Here is a 15,744-nt window from a genome sequence, read left to right as displayed (position 1 = left end):
GGAGATCAAGCATATTTTATTTCTTCAGATTGCTTTAAAAGAAATAGTTCTAGTATAGTATTGTGCTGACCAGTTAATTTAAAGTCATAAATAATTTAAATACTTCTATAATTTACTTAGCACTATTTTGCTCGAAATTACAAATTTTCTTTGATTTCTTCATCTTGTGGGAGTTAGTGCATTAATTTCCATTTTAAGCTTTCACTTGATATTAAAATTAGAACAACTTGTTCAAAGCGTGCAGTTTTTATCTTGAATAACTATTGCTAAACTCTCAACGAACAACTTGGCTTAACTCTGGTCTTGGAAAGTCATCAAAATCTTTTCCTTCTTCACTTATTTCCTCAGACCCAAATTTGTGTTCATTTTTCCTTGGTAAATTTTTTTCCAGAAATACAAGTTATGTATTTTTCTGTAGTGGTTCATGTTAGATACCACAGTTAGATATTTTCCCCAGCACTGTATCTGTGTGTGGTATCACTTTGTTCCTATATTCAACACTCACCAGAATACTTCAGTTTTAGGGTTCTAGAGATGCTTTCACAGTTGTCCTATTCTAAACCCATTCAGTTTAGGCAAAGGGTAAATAATTTCTTCACCACTGAATGACAAACTAAAGCTGAGATGTAACCAGAACTCTGATGTTGTAATTCTTGATTCACTGACTTTTTGATGTGTTATGTTACAGTGCCTATAGAATTTCAGAACTTAAGGTATCCTTCATTCCTATGCCCAAAGAACAGCTCATGTGTAATTTTATGCAAGTATCATAATTTAAAAAATAGTTATCTTAGTGGACTAAGTGGACTATGGAAAGGGACATAAGATCAGGCATTTGTCTCAAATTTTAAACCGTTTAATTTATAGGCATAGGGCACTGAAACCATTAGCATCAAGGAACTTGGATCTACAGTCACCACCTGAACAAGTACAAAAGATTTGTGAACATGTTTCTTCGTAGTTGACAGTGAAAAAAATGAGGCTTAGCCACGTGAACTTGTAGAACAATGATGAACAATGATAGAATTTAAATGCACCACTGTAGATTTGGACAATTCTACTGTACAAAGGTTACTCATTTTAATCATTCCATCAGCAAGCATTTACTGAGATCCTGTGGACAGCAAGACAGGAAGTGATTCCCTCTCTGTGTGCTCCTAGTTGGAGATACTGAAAGAACAGGAACAGAGAAAGGATTGGAAGGGAGAATCTGGGGCAGAAAGAAGAGCTAGCACTGCGGAAATGATTTCCCTCCCTCTGTGGGTGCCATCTGTTTTGCTCCATTGTCCCTGTGCCATCTCCTTTGCTGCCCACTGTCTTTGTTGTCTGCTGAGTGTTGTCATCCATGCCAACTTCGCTGTAGTTCTAAAACTATTTAATCATAATTGTTCCTTGGGAGAACTTGAGGTACTAGGCCAAGAGCCTTTGTGTTTTCCAAAGAAAATGCTGTAAAAGTTGCACATAAACAAGAATTATTGTTTTAGACAAGCTCATCCAAAACAAATCATCTATGCTGCTAAATTCTGGCATTGCTCTATCACTATCCACTTAATTCACATTTGATGCTCCAACATTTTTCTGACCTCATGGTCTTTCATTCTTCCTTCCTCATTTTCTGACATTTCCTCTTTCTGCCAAGTATATTTGCTTAGTTTTTGCATGGGTTGTGCCTGATCTGATGGTGCCCTTCATCAGCTGTGTTTTGGGTTGATTTGCTGTTTACACAACTCTTGTTCAGATCTGCATCCACAGATTGCTGGAAGGAGGTAGGTCCATTATTGAACTAAGGACACTGTTTGCCTTTAGTGAAATATAATTTCTCCACAATGGAAGTGGGGGGAAGTGGGAGAAAGGCAAGGTACCTTCAAGGCTAAAGCTAAGTAAGAGCTGAAGTTGCAGTTCTCGTGCTTAGTTCCTGGGAAAATAAAAATAATGCACTTTCAAGTGTGTGTCAGACACTCAGTTAAGCATGTCACATGGGTTGTCACATTTCATCCTCATGGTAATACTGTAGGGTAAATACTGTATTCCCGATTTGTCGATGTGGAGACCAAGATTTGCTGATTTTGAAGTCAATGCCTAGACTGATCACAAGGACTAAGTGTCCATGGCTTTGTCTCTTCCTGAGGCTTCAGCTCCCAATCACTGCGTTAAACTTATTTTAATGGCACTCATTTTTTTAAAAAATGAGTTTTATGAGCTTCTCTTTTTTCATGTAAGCCATGGGGCTTATTTAGTCTACATTTCAAACATATATCCTATTAAGAGGATCCCAAATTACTTCACAGAATATTAGGCTATATGCCCCTCAAAGCTCCTTCCACCTCTGACAGCCTGTGATTCCAGAGAGGGAATTTAACTTTTTAGAGAAACATTGTAACAAAGTGCCAAAAAAATGGGAACTCTGTTAGCTCCTGGATGTGGGCTGTCTTAAGATCAGGGATGGTCTCACAGGATATTAACAAGCAGAGGGGCCGGGGATTTAGCTCAGTGGTTTCACTGCCTACTGCGCAAGCGCAAGGACACAAGTTCTATCCCAGGTACCAAAACAAAACAAAACAAAACAAGCAGAGCTCCCGCGGTCTGATAGGAGTGGTCTGATAGGAGCTAATGGGTCAGGCCATCCTTGGTTCAAGCCCCTGATGTGCACTTATTAGCTACATAACCTAAAGCCAGAAATCTTACTTCTTAGAGCCCAATTTCCTTCTCTATAAAAAGGCAAGGAAAGGACAGACCTCAGGGAAAGCACTGAGTTTCTCATACACTCCGCTCTAACATTTCCCGTCACTGTAGCTGGGCTGTTCAGTTGTCTTTTTTCTCAGTCGTGACTTGATTTTTAAAGATGAAACTCATTTCTTAAGATACTGTTAATTTGAAAAAACATGGTCATTACAGTTAAGGTGAGATCCATCTTCCAGAACAACAAGACTTTCTCATCCAATAGAGAGCTCTTAGAATTTCAAGTTAGTAAGGGACTTTCGAAATAACATCATTTGATCTTATTATTGTTCAGGTCAGGGCTGAAACCCAAAGAGGTTAAATGGACACCCTAGGGTTACACAGCACACTGGTGCCAAAGCCCAGGCAGCCCTACCTCCTGCTTCCTCCAGAAGACCCAGGCTTTTGCTGTGAAATTCTCCTAAGCTCAAGATGAGGACTGAAATTATAGGAAAACTATTTTAACTACGTTATGAAGAGGACAGTTTATATGCAATTTTCCTGTTTCCATCTAAATGATTGTTTTACATTAAATAATTGTTTTGCATTATTGGATGCTATACAGTTGAAAACTCAAGAAAACACCTTAGCTTATAGAATCCAGCAGACCTGCATTCAATACGTTCTTTGGCTATGTGAGCTTGAAACTTAAACTTGGTCCCTATTTTCTTATCTGTAAAATGAGAATAATGATTGTAGCTTTCTAGCTGCTAGAAATATTGACCGAGAGAGCATATTCAGAACAGTGGAGTGCCCAGGGCCGGATAATAATGGTAACAGTGTTAGCACAGGGTCTGTGAGCAACCTCACCATCATCACAACTACCTTACTCAAGGGTGGGTTCGTGGTAGTGAAAACAGAAGTGCCTGATTTCAGTTCACGGACAAATAGACACATTGCAGTTTGGGTTAGGGAAGAAGGGCTTCACCGAAGCCCTCTCCCACCACGGACTGACCGGGGATGCTGAAGAATGAACCTGCTCTTACAGTGCTTGGTGGAATTTTGCTGGATACGACCAGAGGAGAGGTGCTTATAAGGCCCCAGAAAGACAGTCTTGTTTCTGTTGCCTTTGGATAAATAAATACGAATAAACACATTGTGTGATTAGTCTATGGGCTAAGAAAGCTTCAAGGAAGTGATTAATGTGGAATAATAGCAATCCTCTAAACAACTGAATAAATTAGAGACAATTCCTGTTTGTCAATTCTCCTATTAAAAGGGCTTTAATAAAATCAAAGATAAGTGTATGCAAGGATGTTCACTGTTGTTTTTATAAAGGATCTTGGCTAAAAGACATGGTGTTATATTATGGTAAATGTCATTAGAAGAAGCACTTTTTTATACTTTTTTATTTGAATAATTATAGTAGTGCATTTCTCTTTGCTTCAAGATTTTCTTCAATCATCAAACATTACAGTATTAAGAGTAATCAGTTCCTTTTGAATTGTTATAGCTGGCACTCTAGAGATTCAAGCTTTGCTCTTTCAGTATGAGAAGTTTCTTAATAAATCATAAGTTCTACAGTTCATCCTATAGCAAGAAATCTAGTTTCTTCTTGGCTAGACTTTATGCAAATAACAGCCTCTCAATAGTCTGTTTCCAAAATTTCTGTTTACTTACATTTACTGTGTTGGTGAAAAAGTAAGATTTATTATTGTAAAACAATGGGTTGATTCCTTTAACTTAGTGATAATTGAAGAGAGAATATGTTGAAGAGGAGGTAGGCTCAGCAAAAATTTTGTAAATTAATTCAATATGGAAACTTGGAATCAGCTCCCAGACTATAAGTTGACTATATCCTCTAAAAATTCATTGCTGAAATATGATAATGAATATATAGAACCTGGCATATGTTTGACCACTTGTTTCTGCTTTGACAATACTTTGAGTCCTTAAATATTGTAATATATCCTAGTCATATAATTTTTTACCCTTGAGTTTAAAAAGCTTTCAGTTCAGGAAAAATCAAGAGAGAGAAAGAGAAAGAGGCATAACCAATATTTAGAGCAGCTGTTTCTCATGTTAGCTTAAACCCGAACATCCCAAACTGAGAGTACGTAGCATTCGTGGCTCCATTTCAGAAAGAAGACAGGACCTTGAAAGAGTCGCTCTACAAAGAAGCCATGCCTGCCGTGGGAAGTGTCCCAGACCCCTTCCCAATGTGTTTCAGCACTCGGTTCTCAGCTTGTCTTTCTGGCCAGAACAATGCTGACCCACTTGCCTGTTGTGTCTAACTGTTTTTATTGATGTGTAAATATTCTAACATTTGGAATATTTCCACTGAAATTATGTCATCTTTAAGAAATGTGAGCATGTGAAGAGTCCATGTTATCTTCAGTTGCGATGAGTTGATTCATTACCGGATGCTAGTTAGCCAAAGATAGAAGCAATTTTTATGCTATTAATCATGTTTCCCGCAAACTCAATAGTAGGTTTCAAAAAAGGAAAGTTACATCAAACATTTTATCCCTTACCAACATCTTATTCTTTGAAGAATGTTTCACATTTCTCAGAGGAAGGTATGTAAGAACATTGTGGATCTATTTGTCCATGGTTTCTAGGAAGGGAGAAGTGGATGTCATATCCACATGTGCAACCTCAAGGGAAATCACTTGACATTAGTAGAGAAACAGTATAAGATTTGAGTATTTTTTAAAGTTAGAAAATATTCTTAGTTGGGGGTTTTGTCTTATTCATTATCTTAGTGTTAAGGGAGAAGAGGCTGTGTTTTGTAATCTGTGAGGCTCTGGCTGTGTCGATAAGCTTCATTCTCTGCTTGACCTTAAGTCAGTCTTGAAGAAGATTTGGCATAATTTAGGGACCTTCCGTGAAGGGAAAAATAAATTACGTTCATTTATGGGCTATTCACCATGAGTCACAAACTATGTTAGGCGTTGAGGAGATAAAGATAAATTCACTTCTTCTGGAGCATGGATGATAAATGAAGATGAGCAGGTCTTTACTCCACGTTATAGGCAAACAGCCCTGGGGGCCGGATCCAGACTCTTTCTTCTGTGGCTCAGTGATTCTGGATGAATTAATTCACCTTTCTGAGTCTATTTCCTCAACTAAAAAATGGACTAACAATGGCAATACTTCTTCGACAAGGTTATCATTACGGTCAACTAAGAATGCAGTAACACCGGAAATCTCTCAGTAGCCTGCCAGTTTCCCATAACTTCCCATAACCCTCTCCCCTCCTGCCCTCTTTCTGCCACCTTTCCATGCCACCATGATGGTGTGCCTGAGTGTCCTGCCTGATGCTCCCATGACCCTCAACATTGCTAAAAAGAGAGGAGAATGTCAGGTCCTTATTAGGTCGTCTCCAAAGTCGACCTCTGGTTTCTAACTGTGATGAGGAAGCATGGTTACATCGGTGAATTTGAAATCATTGATGATCACAGGGGTGGAAAAATTGTTGTGAACCTCACAGGCAGGTTAAACAAGTGTGGAGTCATCAGCCCCAGGTGTGGTATGCAGCTGACAGTCCTGGAAAAATGGCAGAATAATCTGCTCCCATCCCATCTGTTTGGTTTCACTGTATTGACAACCTCAGCTGGCATCATGGACCACAAAGAAACAAGAAGAAAATACATCAGAGGGGAAAATTCTAGGATTCCTTTTCTAGGGATGTAAAAAATATATACAAGTAAAATGTCTCAATGGACTTTGAGATAAAAAAGAATATAATAGTGGCTCACCGAAGAAAAAGCACTAACACATAGGGGTTATCTTGGGAGGAGACATGGCATAGTGGACTGGGCATGAGCTGGGGGTCAGTTCACTCTTAACTGTTGCACTTAAAATTTATTTGAAATTGTTATAAAGTTTAAATAAAGCATTTCTTTCAAACTTTCATTCACTCACCAACCCATTCAACAGGATTATTAAATACCTACTCCTTGCAAGGCATTGTTCTAGGACTCACCTTTGAACTCTCTTTCTATGTCATGAATATTCTAGGCTTCTGGGCCTTGTGGTCCCTGTTGCGAATGCTCCACTTGTGGTACAGCGTGAAAACAGCCACAGAGACCTGTTACAGACCTGGTGCGCTCTGATACAACTTTGTTTAGAAAACAAATGATGAACTAGGTTTGGCCTGTGGGAAGTCACTTGCCATTTCTACCTGTTATAAGTGCCAAACAGAACCTGTAACCTCATGGTGGTTTTATTTCAGTGAACAAGGTAGGACAAACCCAAGTGAACAAAAAACAAGCCCAGACATCCTTTCTCTGATCCACTCTGCAAGGGCACGCCACAGGGCAGGGGCTTGGTGAGTGCTCCTGCAGCTGATCTAGGCAGAGGCAATTTCAAACTCTGTGCTTGTAGCAGGACCTGCTTTGGGGTTTTATGGGTTCAAGTGAGGAAACCGAGAGAACTCAGACTCTGTTACTGCCGCATTTTCCAACTGTGCTGGCTCTTATGCCTGCAGCATTAGCCCTTCGTTTATCGTTCTCCTTTGCAAGAGGTATGTGGGACCTGGGGATACACAGACAGAGCCCCAGTACTGGGCCACCCCACTCCCAGTCATCAGGACTAAATCAAATAGGGAATGTCTTGGTGGGCCACTAAGTATAATAAAATCATTGACTTAAGTGTACTTCAGTTTCATTAATGCAAACTAATTCATTTGAAGATGGAGAGACAGTATCCTGGAGAGGTTGATGATTATATGTTTTGGTTTTGGAAACTGAAAGTGTTTTAAATGGAACTGATTTCAATTTGAAAGTAAATGACCAGATTTTTAAATTTTTATGAATAGTACTTTTAGAGTTCAACATACGAAAACATATCACTTGTATCTGCCTGTATATTGCCTCCTATGTTCTGGCCACATTTCATTTTTCCAATCATCTTAAGAGCTGGGTGATACTGCTATTCTCAGTTTACAGATGATTCAAATGAAGAATACTTGCCTAAAGTGGACTGCAAGGAAGCCACAAACCTTGGATCTTGACCCCAGGTGCTGTCCGTCTAGCGTGAGATGCACTCTACAATTACAGAACTATTTCTCCCTTTAGTTCTAATAGCATACTGAGATGTAAGTGGATCCTGGACAGGATTAATACTTGGATACAGAATTGCTTATACATGAATGCACAAGAAGGGTATTAGTCTATTTTAGCAAGGTTTTTTTTCCCTTTACTGATGGTCTTAATTAGATCACCTTAATGTCTAAATTACACACTTCAGGCAAATCAGTTTGAAGGCAATGGACTGAGTGCTTTGTTAAGTCTCTGTGATAACTGGCACTGTTGTGGACAGTATTTGGAGTTGTTGAAGAATTTATCAATGAGCTCTCAGCTGAAAGTTTCTCCAGAAGACTGTCAGGAAAAATTCCATGTTTTCTACTACTTGTCTCATATTGGTAATTTCGATGACTAAAAACAGTGAAAATGTGAGGATGAGGATGAAAGTGAACAAATTCCAGATACAGGGTGTTGTCCAAATTCTCATGGTTGTTGTTATTTTTATGAAAAAAGTAAAGTAATAGAATTGAATGAATGAAGAACAAATCCAAAGTCCTACAAACACTTTAAGGGCCTGCTGATCTTGCTCTGTCTGGATTTGTGTCGCTCCCCTGGCCCTGCCTCCATGCTGGGCCCTTGCCGTTCTTCTCCCTGTATTGGCATCTGACATCTCTCGTGGCCTATTTGTTTCTGGTCTATTTCTACCAGTACAGAGTGAACTTACTGAGAATGAGGGTGGTTTTTATCCAGTAATGAGTCCTTCACACCAGAAAAGTGCCCTGGGACCTAATAAATATTTGCTGAGTGAAAGATGGTTGACGAGAAGGAGTTCAGATGTTCAATTGTTTGCAGACTTGCAGAGTCTGGGCTGAGAACTGTAACAGTAACCACTGGGTGGCCACAGCTGCCTTCCTCATCTGCACAGCGTCAGTCCCTGCTGACTACACTGTGCCAGGGCTGTGCATGCTCTCATTTTCCCGAATGGAGGAGGGCTTCAGATCGCTTGCACGGTGTCCAACTGCCCAACTGCAGTAAGAGCAGCTCAGAGGGTAATTGCCAGGCTGCTGTGAAACCCACACTCATTGATTTGTTAAACACATACAGGGCACTGATAGAGCTCCGGGTGCTTAAGGGACTGAGATAAATGCTCCTGGCCCAGGTGTATTGGAGGAGACAGGTAGAGAAGAAACCACAATTCCTGCTCATTAGTCCTCTGATAGGGTCCAAAGGTTGGAAAACCTGCAGGAAAGGGATCCAGCCCAGCCTGCAGGGAGTAAGTGCCCCTAGCAGGAAGAAAACACTTAGAAGGAATTAAAGACAATCTTGATGGGCATGAAAGTCTTCTCAAGAAGAGGAGGCAGTAGGTAAAATGTCCAAGAGTGCAGAGAACTGGGTACATTTGAGACTTAAGTACATTACTGTACCTGGAGGAAGTACTCACGGGAGCAGAAATAAGTGACAGTTTGAGATGTAGATAGTGCTTAATGGGTATCTCTCAGCCTCAGGCAGGTTTTCAAGGGGACTTTCAATGGGAGGTGAGGGAATGTAGCCTACTATTGTTCCTATGTGATTCGGGAAGCAGAACATGTAAAGTGCTTAAGTGCAATAATTTATCATTCTATATTCAGCAACTTGAATTCTTACTACATGCCTGGTACTTTGCTAAGTTCTACAGATTCAGAGTTAAAACGAATAGTTTACAGAACTAAAACACTTTCCATGTTAATCAGTTTACATCTAGGAAGCTACGAATTCAGTCAAGATATAAATGCATTACAGGCTAGCTTGATGGACACGTGTCTAGGCCTCTAGGCTCAGAAGGACCCCACACTTAGTTTAGTGTCCTGCTGTTGCTGCCTTTAAAATCTGAACTTTTGAACAGTTTTACACTTTCATTTTCAATGGGCACTGCATTAGAAATTAAATTGTCAAGTTAGTCTAGAGTAAAGATATGCAAATAATATCCTCAGGTCCGAATTCAGCACCTCCTCCATTATTTCTGCATGATCTGTGAGCTATAAATGAAAAGTTCTTGCATTCTGTACAGTGGAGAAAAAAAATGAAAACAAGAGTATTATTTTATGACGTTAAAATTGTATAACATTAGGGCTGGGATTTAGCTCAGTGGTGCCACTGCCTGCCTCGAAGGCTCAAGGTCCTGAGTTCAATCCCTAGTACCCCCCCCAAAATTGTACGAAATTCATCTGTGTATCCATAGAATATTTCCTTGGTACACAGCCATGCTTTCTTGTTTCTGTATTATTTGCGGTTACTTTTACAGTACTGTGGTACACGTATAAGGGAGACTAGACTGAAAGGCCTAAAATATTTAATACATGAACCCAACCTCACAAAAAAGTTCACTGACCTTTGATTTGAAAGATAACCTACTATTTTAATTATTAGATTATTTCGTTTAGCTCCCTTTCTGTTTGCTGTTACAGTTGTAACTTTCATTTCTTTTCTGGCTCTAGACAGCATAGCCCTTGAGCTCACTGTTGGAGCCCCAGGTTCTGGGGATGTGTGATACCTGAAGCATATGGATGACTCCAAAATATTTCATAGAAACTGAATGTTGTGGGATGAGTGTGATGCAGACGTTCTCAGTCTCATTTTCTTTCGGGTCTCCAGGCTGTGGTCATATGGTCCAGAACTGCATTCCTAAAGGCATGCGTGCATGGCTCTGAGTGTAGGATATTATGCTTCTGCTCCATAGTGATTGACAATGCAGTCAGCAATAGAGGTTGCTGTTTAGCATAATGTTGCTGTTGGCAGCTGGACTCCTTAGAAGTAGAATATTTATCAGTGGACAAATTCTTAAAGTATGTTTGGAAGATTTGAGATGAAAGACTAGTGATAGCAAGCACTTTTTAATCTTAAGGCTCAGTGCAAAAAAAAAAAAAAAAAGGAAATAAAGCAGCAAAGTACACGAGCCGCTTCCTGCAGTAGCCAGGAGGCCGGGGGTGCCCAAGGTGCTGCCACGGAGTAAAGGTCTTGCTTATTCAAAAGACATATTTTTCTGTCCTTATTTCCAGACTAATACACCCAGCTGTTTCTAACACCTCCACTGGGTATTTAATAGACAGTTAGAACCAATCCAGCCGAAAGCTGAACTCTGATCTTCCTTTCCAAATCTATTTCACCCCTGGTCTTCCTGTCTCAGTGACACAGTTCCAACGATCGCACAAGGTGAAAACTAGGAGTCTGTCAGTGGTGTTTCTGTCCCTCACTACCTATTCCTTCTCCAATCTAATTCAGAGCACATCCTTTTTTTCTACCTTATGTTATGTCTGACATCACTTCTTTCCATCTTGAGTACCACATCCTCTTCTCTGGCCCTCCCCAGAGTCCCCTCTGGACCATTCCCTGTAGGCTTTCTAGTTTCATGTTGATCCTCCTTGTGCCTGGCAGAATGATCTTCAGAATATGAAATATGAAATATTCTGAACATATAAAAATTGTGGAGATAATATAATGCGTACTTATGTGTCTATGACCTGTTTGAGATAAATAATGAAAAAAGAAATCATAGTCTCCCAGATGCCTTGGTAATTATTCCTGCCCCTCACCCTCCTCCAAAGTAATCATTTTTTACAATTTAGTGAATATCATTATCACTAATATGTATGTTTTTGCCTTATATATTACTGAGCAATCTATTTTTGTATGGTTTTTCATATTGCTAACTATATAAATGGAATCACACTGTTGGAATCAAGAAGTACTTTTTTCCTTTCAGATTTATATTTCTGAGATCTACTCACTTAGCTCGTTTTTGTTTCAATGCTGTATAATATCCTCTAAATAAACATAGCACAATCTTATTTAGTCCTTTCTATGTTAGTGAACACTGAGATTATGTCCAAGTTCTTAGTGCATACTAAAAAAATATAGCTGAGCTTTTTCATGTCTTATATGCTTATACATGGGCAAGAATTTCTCTAGGGCAATGACTTTTAAATATCTCTGAATGTGATCAAAGTAAGAAATGTATTTTATGTCATGACTACTGTGTACTGTGTTTATAATATATTTATATGATTGAAGACAGTGTCATGAAATAATATTTATCTCGACAACTTTCAGTGTGTTCTAACTTTATATGTTAGCTTATGCTCTGCTGTTTGATTCCAACTTATAAAAACATTATTCCTCACTGACAACATTTTTCTGTTTTCTTAATGGGTCAGTTCTCCCAATCTGAGACAAACTGTTTTACGTCATAAACTAGGAGTAGAATTGTTGGGTCTGTATGTCTTTAATTTCATGTGACCTTAGCTACTGCTATATACCATTGTAAGATTTCATGTAATTTCAGATACTGTAAGATTACTCCTCGTAAGTACACTCCCACAGATTCATTTGTTCTTGGTGTTATCCAGCTTCTCCGTATTCGCCATTTTGTTGATTATAACTGGCATGTTGCTCTGTTGCCCATTGCTGTGATCAGTGTGGGTTTGAGTGTATTTGTAGGTCCCAGCAGTAACATCACAGAGCGCTTGAATAGCAGCCCGTCTTCCTGCTCTGTGCCTAGCAGTCTTCATGATCTACTTGTTCTACCCTAACCCTTGCTTTGCTCGCATCTTGCATTGTTCTTCTCCTTCTGTTCTTCAGCTCCACTGAGGTTATTCCTATTTCATTTGTTTCTGTTGCCTAATTTTCTCCTTATTCTAACTCATGGTAAAAGACTACCGCCGCAGAGAGTTTTTCTCCACCTTTCAGGAAAAGGCCTCTCCCACACCTGTTGTGCACTCACAGGCCTACTCAGGGTCTCTGTCCTTTTAGATATCTGACATCTATTGCATCCGGGTACGCTGTGGTTTGGGTGTGGTTTGGGTGTCCCCTGAAGGCTCCTGTTTTGAAATTTTGGTCCTCAGTGTGGTGGTGCAGAAGTGGTGTGCAGCCTTTAGAGGTGCAAACCAGTAGGAGATACTGAGGTCAATCAAGTGTGTGTCTTTGTCATTTATAATTATAATTCTAAAGGAAAACTCAAGTGGCAGTGCACACCTCTAACCCCAGCACTCCGGAGGCTGAGGCAGGAGGATTGTTGTGAGTTTGAGGCCAGCCTGGGCTACATAGGGAGTTCAAGGGCAGCTTGAACTACATAGTGAGACCCTGTCTCAAAAAAAAACCAAAACCCACTTAAGAGTGTTCAACTTCATAATTAAATGTAGGTGGGTATCTATGTAGCCTGAGGCCTCTTACAGAACGGAAAATGCAGGGAACATAAAGGAAGAAAATGATGACTGTAACTCAACAACATAAAAACTTTCTCCTCATTGGAAGAGACTCAAATAAATAAATAAATAGGGCCCTGGGATTTAGCACAGTGGCACTGTGCCCGCCTCATAAGCGCAAAGTTCTGAGTTCGATCCCTCTGTACCAAAAAAAAAAAAAAAAAAGAAAGAAAGAAAGAAAGAAAAGAAAAGAAATAAGTAAGCTATTAAACTAGGAGGAAAAAATCTTTCAATAAATGTATTTGTCACAGAAATTGTATCCAAAATAAGTATAGAACTCTTACAGATAATTAAAAGTCAAACAACCCCAAAATAAAAAACATATTTTGAATAAAAAAGACCAAGAATGACATGCAAGCTTATGAAAATGTGCAAACGAAAAATAGAACCCTAAGATATTTCCCTCTGCTGGGACAGCCGTGTGGTGAACAATGAAGAATGCTCAGCCAGGGGTCTGGGGCGCCTCTGAGGCTATCGTACATCGCTGGTGGAATGCAGCGTGATTTTAACACCTGGTTAAGCAAACAATTCCCTGTGAATGTAAATACACATCTCCCTTATGAATCCGTGGTTTTTTGTAATTTATTCTATAAAAATGAAAACATATCTCCAAGACTTGTACAAAAGAGCCCCTGCCACTGACGAGGCCAGAGCTGCGGACTGAGGCTGTGGGGCTGAGAGAGGATGAAGCAGTTGTTCCCCTCCTGGAGGCTGGGACTGTGCAGGCCACAGCCAGGCGAGGCCATCTGGGGACCTGCGTGGAGACAAACGTGAAGCTGAAAACTAATGTCAGGGTCACTGGAGCTGATCTGGCCCCTCTTCTGGATGGGAGATTTAGATGATCCTGGATATTTCCAAGGTCCATCCACAGAGCAAGAGTCAACGACCTACGCTGTAGTCTCCCTGAAGTACTGAAGTGCCCAGGATCTTTTTTTAAAGAAATACATTTTATTTTACTTTTTCCCATTCCCCCCTCAAGCTTCCTCCCCTCCCTGTGAAAAGAATCTTAAACCAGGGACCTCAGTTTCTCCCTGTGTAAAACGGAGGTCCTAATGGCATCTTCGTGGTGATAGTATTTCTGTGACTAAATGGAGCAAAGCTCGCGGTGTAAGAATTGGTTATGGGAGGACGTTGTTCATCTGTTAGCACTGCTTTCTTCCTGATGTTTCCAATCTTAGACTTTCTCTTCAGTCCCTTGTAGAATTTTAAAATTGTTTTGTAAAGATGTATTTCCTGAAGTCTGGGATTTCCTCTGGTATATATCTATCTTTAAAAATTATTGTGCAGAGAGAGAGTACTCCGGCATTGGAATTGCTAGTGCAGGTACAAAGGAAAAACATGGCAAAGACTCTGTCTGGTGAGAGAGTCAGGCCAGGGACCCAGCAGCCCCCGCCGCAGTTCATCTCTCGTCCCCACGGTCACCCAGGGCACGTCAGGCCAGGCCCCCAGCAGACGCCCGAGCACTGCCGCTTCCGCCCCACCTGTCTCTCCCGGCCTGCCCTGCCACATCTGTGCCCAGAAGGACAGCAGGGGGACATGTGAGCTGAGCGCTTAGCCCATCACTCTGGTAGGGCCACTGAGCTGGGAAAGAAGAGGGCCACTTAGTCCCCCTGATGCCCTGACATGACTGAAACACGTCACTGAAGGAAAACAAGAAAGAGAGTGGTGAGCAGAGGGAAGCGAAGAGCCTGTGTGGCTGGATTCCAGGGTCTCTTTGGGAGATAAGTGAGGCGGAAAGACAGATCTTCAAGGTTCTTGCCAATGTGACTGATGGCTATTCGATTCATCCAGGATTGGTGTCAATCTGCATTTGGGCTGAGCAGCACGCCGACTGTCTGAGAGTAGTGGTGAGCTTGCTGGCGGCACCACAGGGTGGGCAGCAACAGGTCCAGGCAGGGGTGCACACAGCTGAGCAGCGCGGTCCCAGGGACAGACACTGGTGGTGGGGGCCCGCGTCCCTTCGCTGTGCCCGGGCTGTCTGGCAGGCTGAGCACATGAGACCTGGAGAGTCAGCTGAGACGCAGCCAAACGCCCAGCTGCAAAACAGGAAGGCCCGCCTTGTACTCTGCATCTGCTTTTTTGCAAGGCTTGATTAACACAGTCCAGGGTAACCCTTATCTTTCTGTAGCTGAACATTTTGCATGTTATCACGTTTAATCCTCACATCAGCTCTGCTATTTTTCAAAGATACAGAAAGAGAAACGAAGGCATCGCACAGTTCAGTGTCACCTGAGGTCACGCAAGCACCCGGGCAGGAGCTGAGCTTTACCATTGGCGCTCCGTGGCTCTGCCACTTCTCCTCTGAGCTGCTGCTTCTGCCTGTGGCCTCCTGTTTCTGCTCACCACTCCCGAGAGACACTTCGGCCTTGACTCCTCACACACTCAAGAGCCAAATCACCCAAAGAAGAAGTGATCTCTTACAGCACCATGCTTGCTTGCCACAAACCAGTTCTCTGTGATCTCAGAGGAGGAATTCCATCTTTCACACTCGCTGCCTTTCATATTTGAGCTCTGTTTACATTTGCCATGCTTTCTTCCAGAGGAGCTGCACAGGCCATGGCTGTTATGTCAGTACCCACAGGCCCTGCTTTGTCTCTGGCCTGCACCATGTTGCCCCGATGCCTCACTACTTCCGAGGGTCCTTCAGAAAGACTCGTGTGAACCCTTTATGCTAGTCTCGGGTGAGGTGTATGTTTCTTCTGCAGCCTCCTACAATACCGCCAACTTTATTCCATCAAAGGAATTTTTACTTTCTGTTGAAGTTTTCCATTTACACTTCTGATTTTTCAACTAGATTGCAAGGACCCCTAGGAGAAACC

The 15,744-nt window shown here is 41.2% G+C and overlaps 1 pseudogene; it reads left to right on the top strand.

The window, feature by feature from the left end:
- Positions 1-5,431: 5,431 nt before the first annotated feature.
- On the top strand, positions 5,432-6,407 carry LOC110347988 (small ribosomal subunit protein uS8 pseudogene; annotated as a pseudogene).
- The last annotated feature ends 9,337 nt before the right edge of the window (positions 6,408-15,744 follow it).

The sequence above is a fragment of the Heterocephalus glaber genome, unplaced genomic scaffold, assembly GCF_053883595.1.
Source record: "Heterocephalus glaber isolate CG9 unplaced genomic scaffold, H.glaber_assembly_v1.0 deba00001457, whole genome shotgun sequence".
Classification (NCBI taxonomy): Eukaryota; Metazoa; Chordata; class Mammalia; order Rodentia; family Bathyergidae; genus Heterocephalus; species Heterocephalus glaber.
Note: the sequence above shows the minus strand (reverse complement) of the source record. Positions and strands in the feature narration are given on the sequence as shown.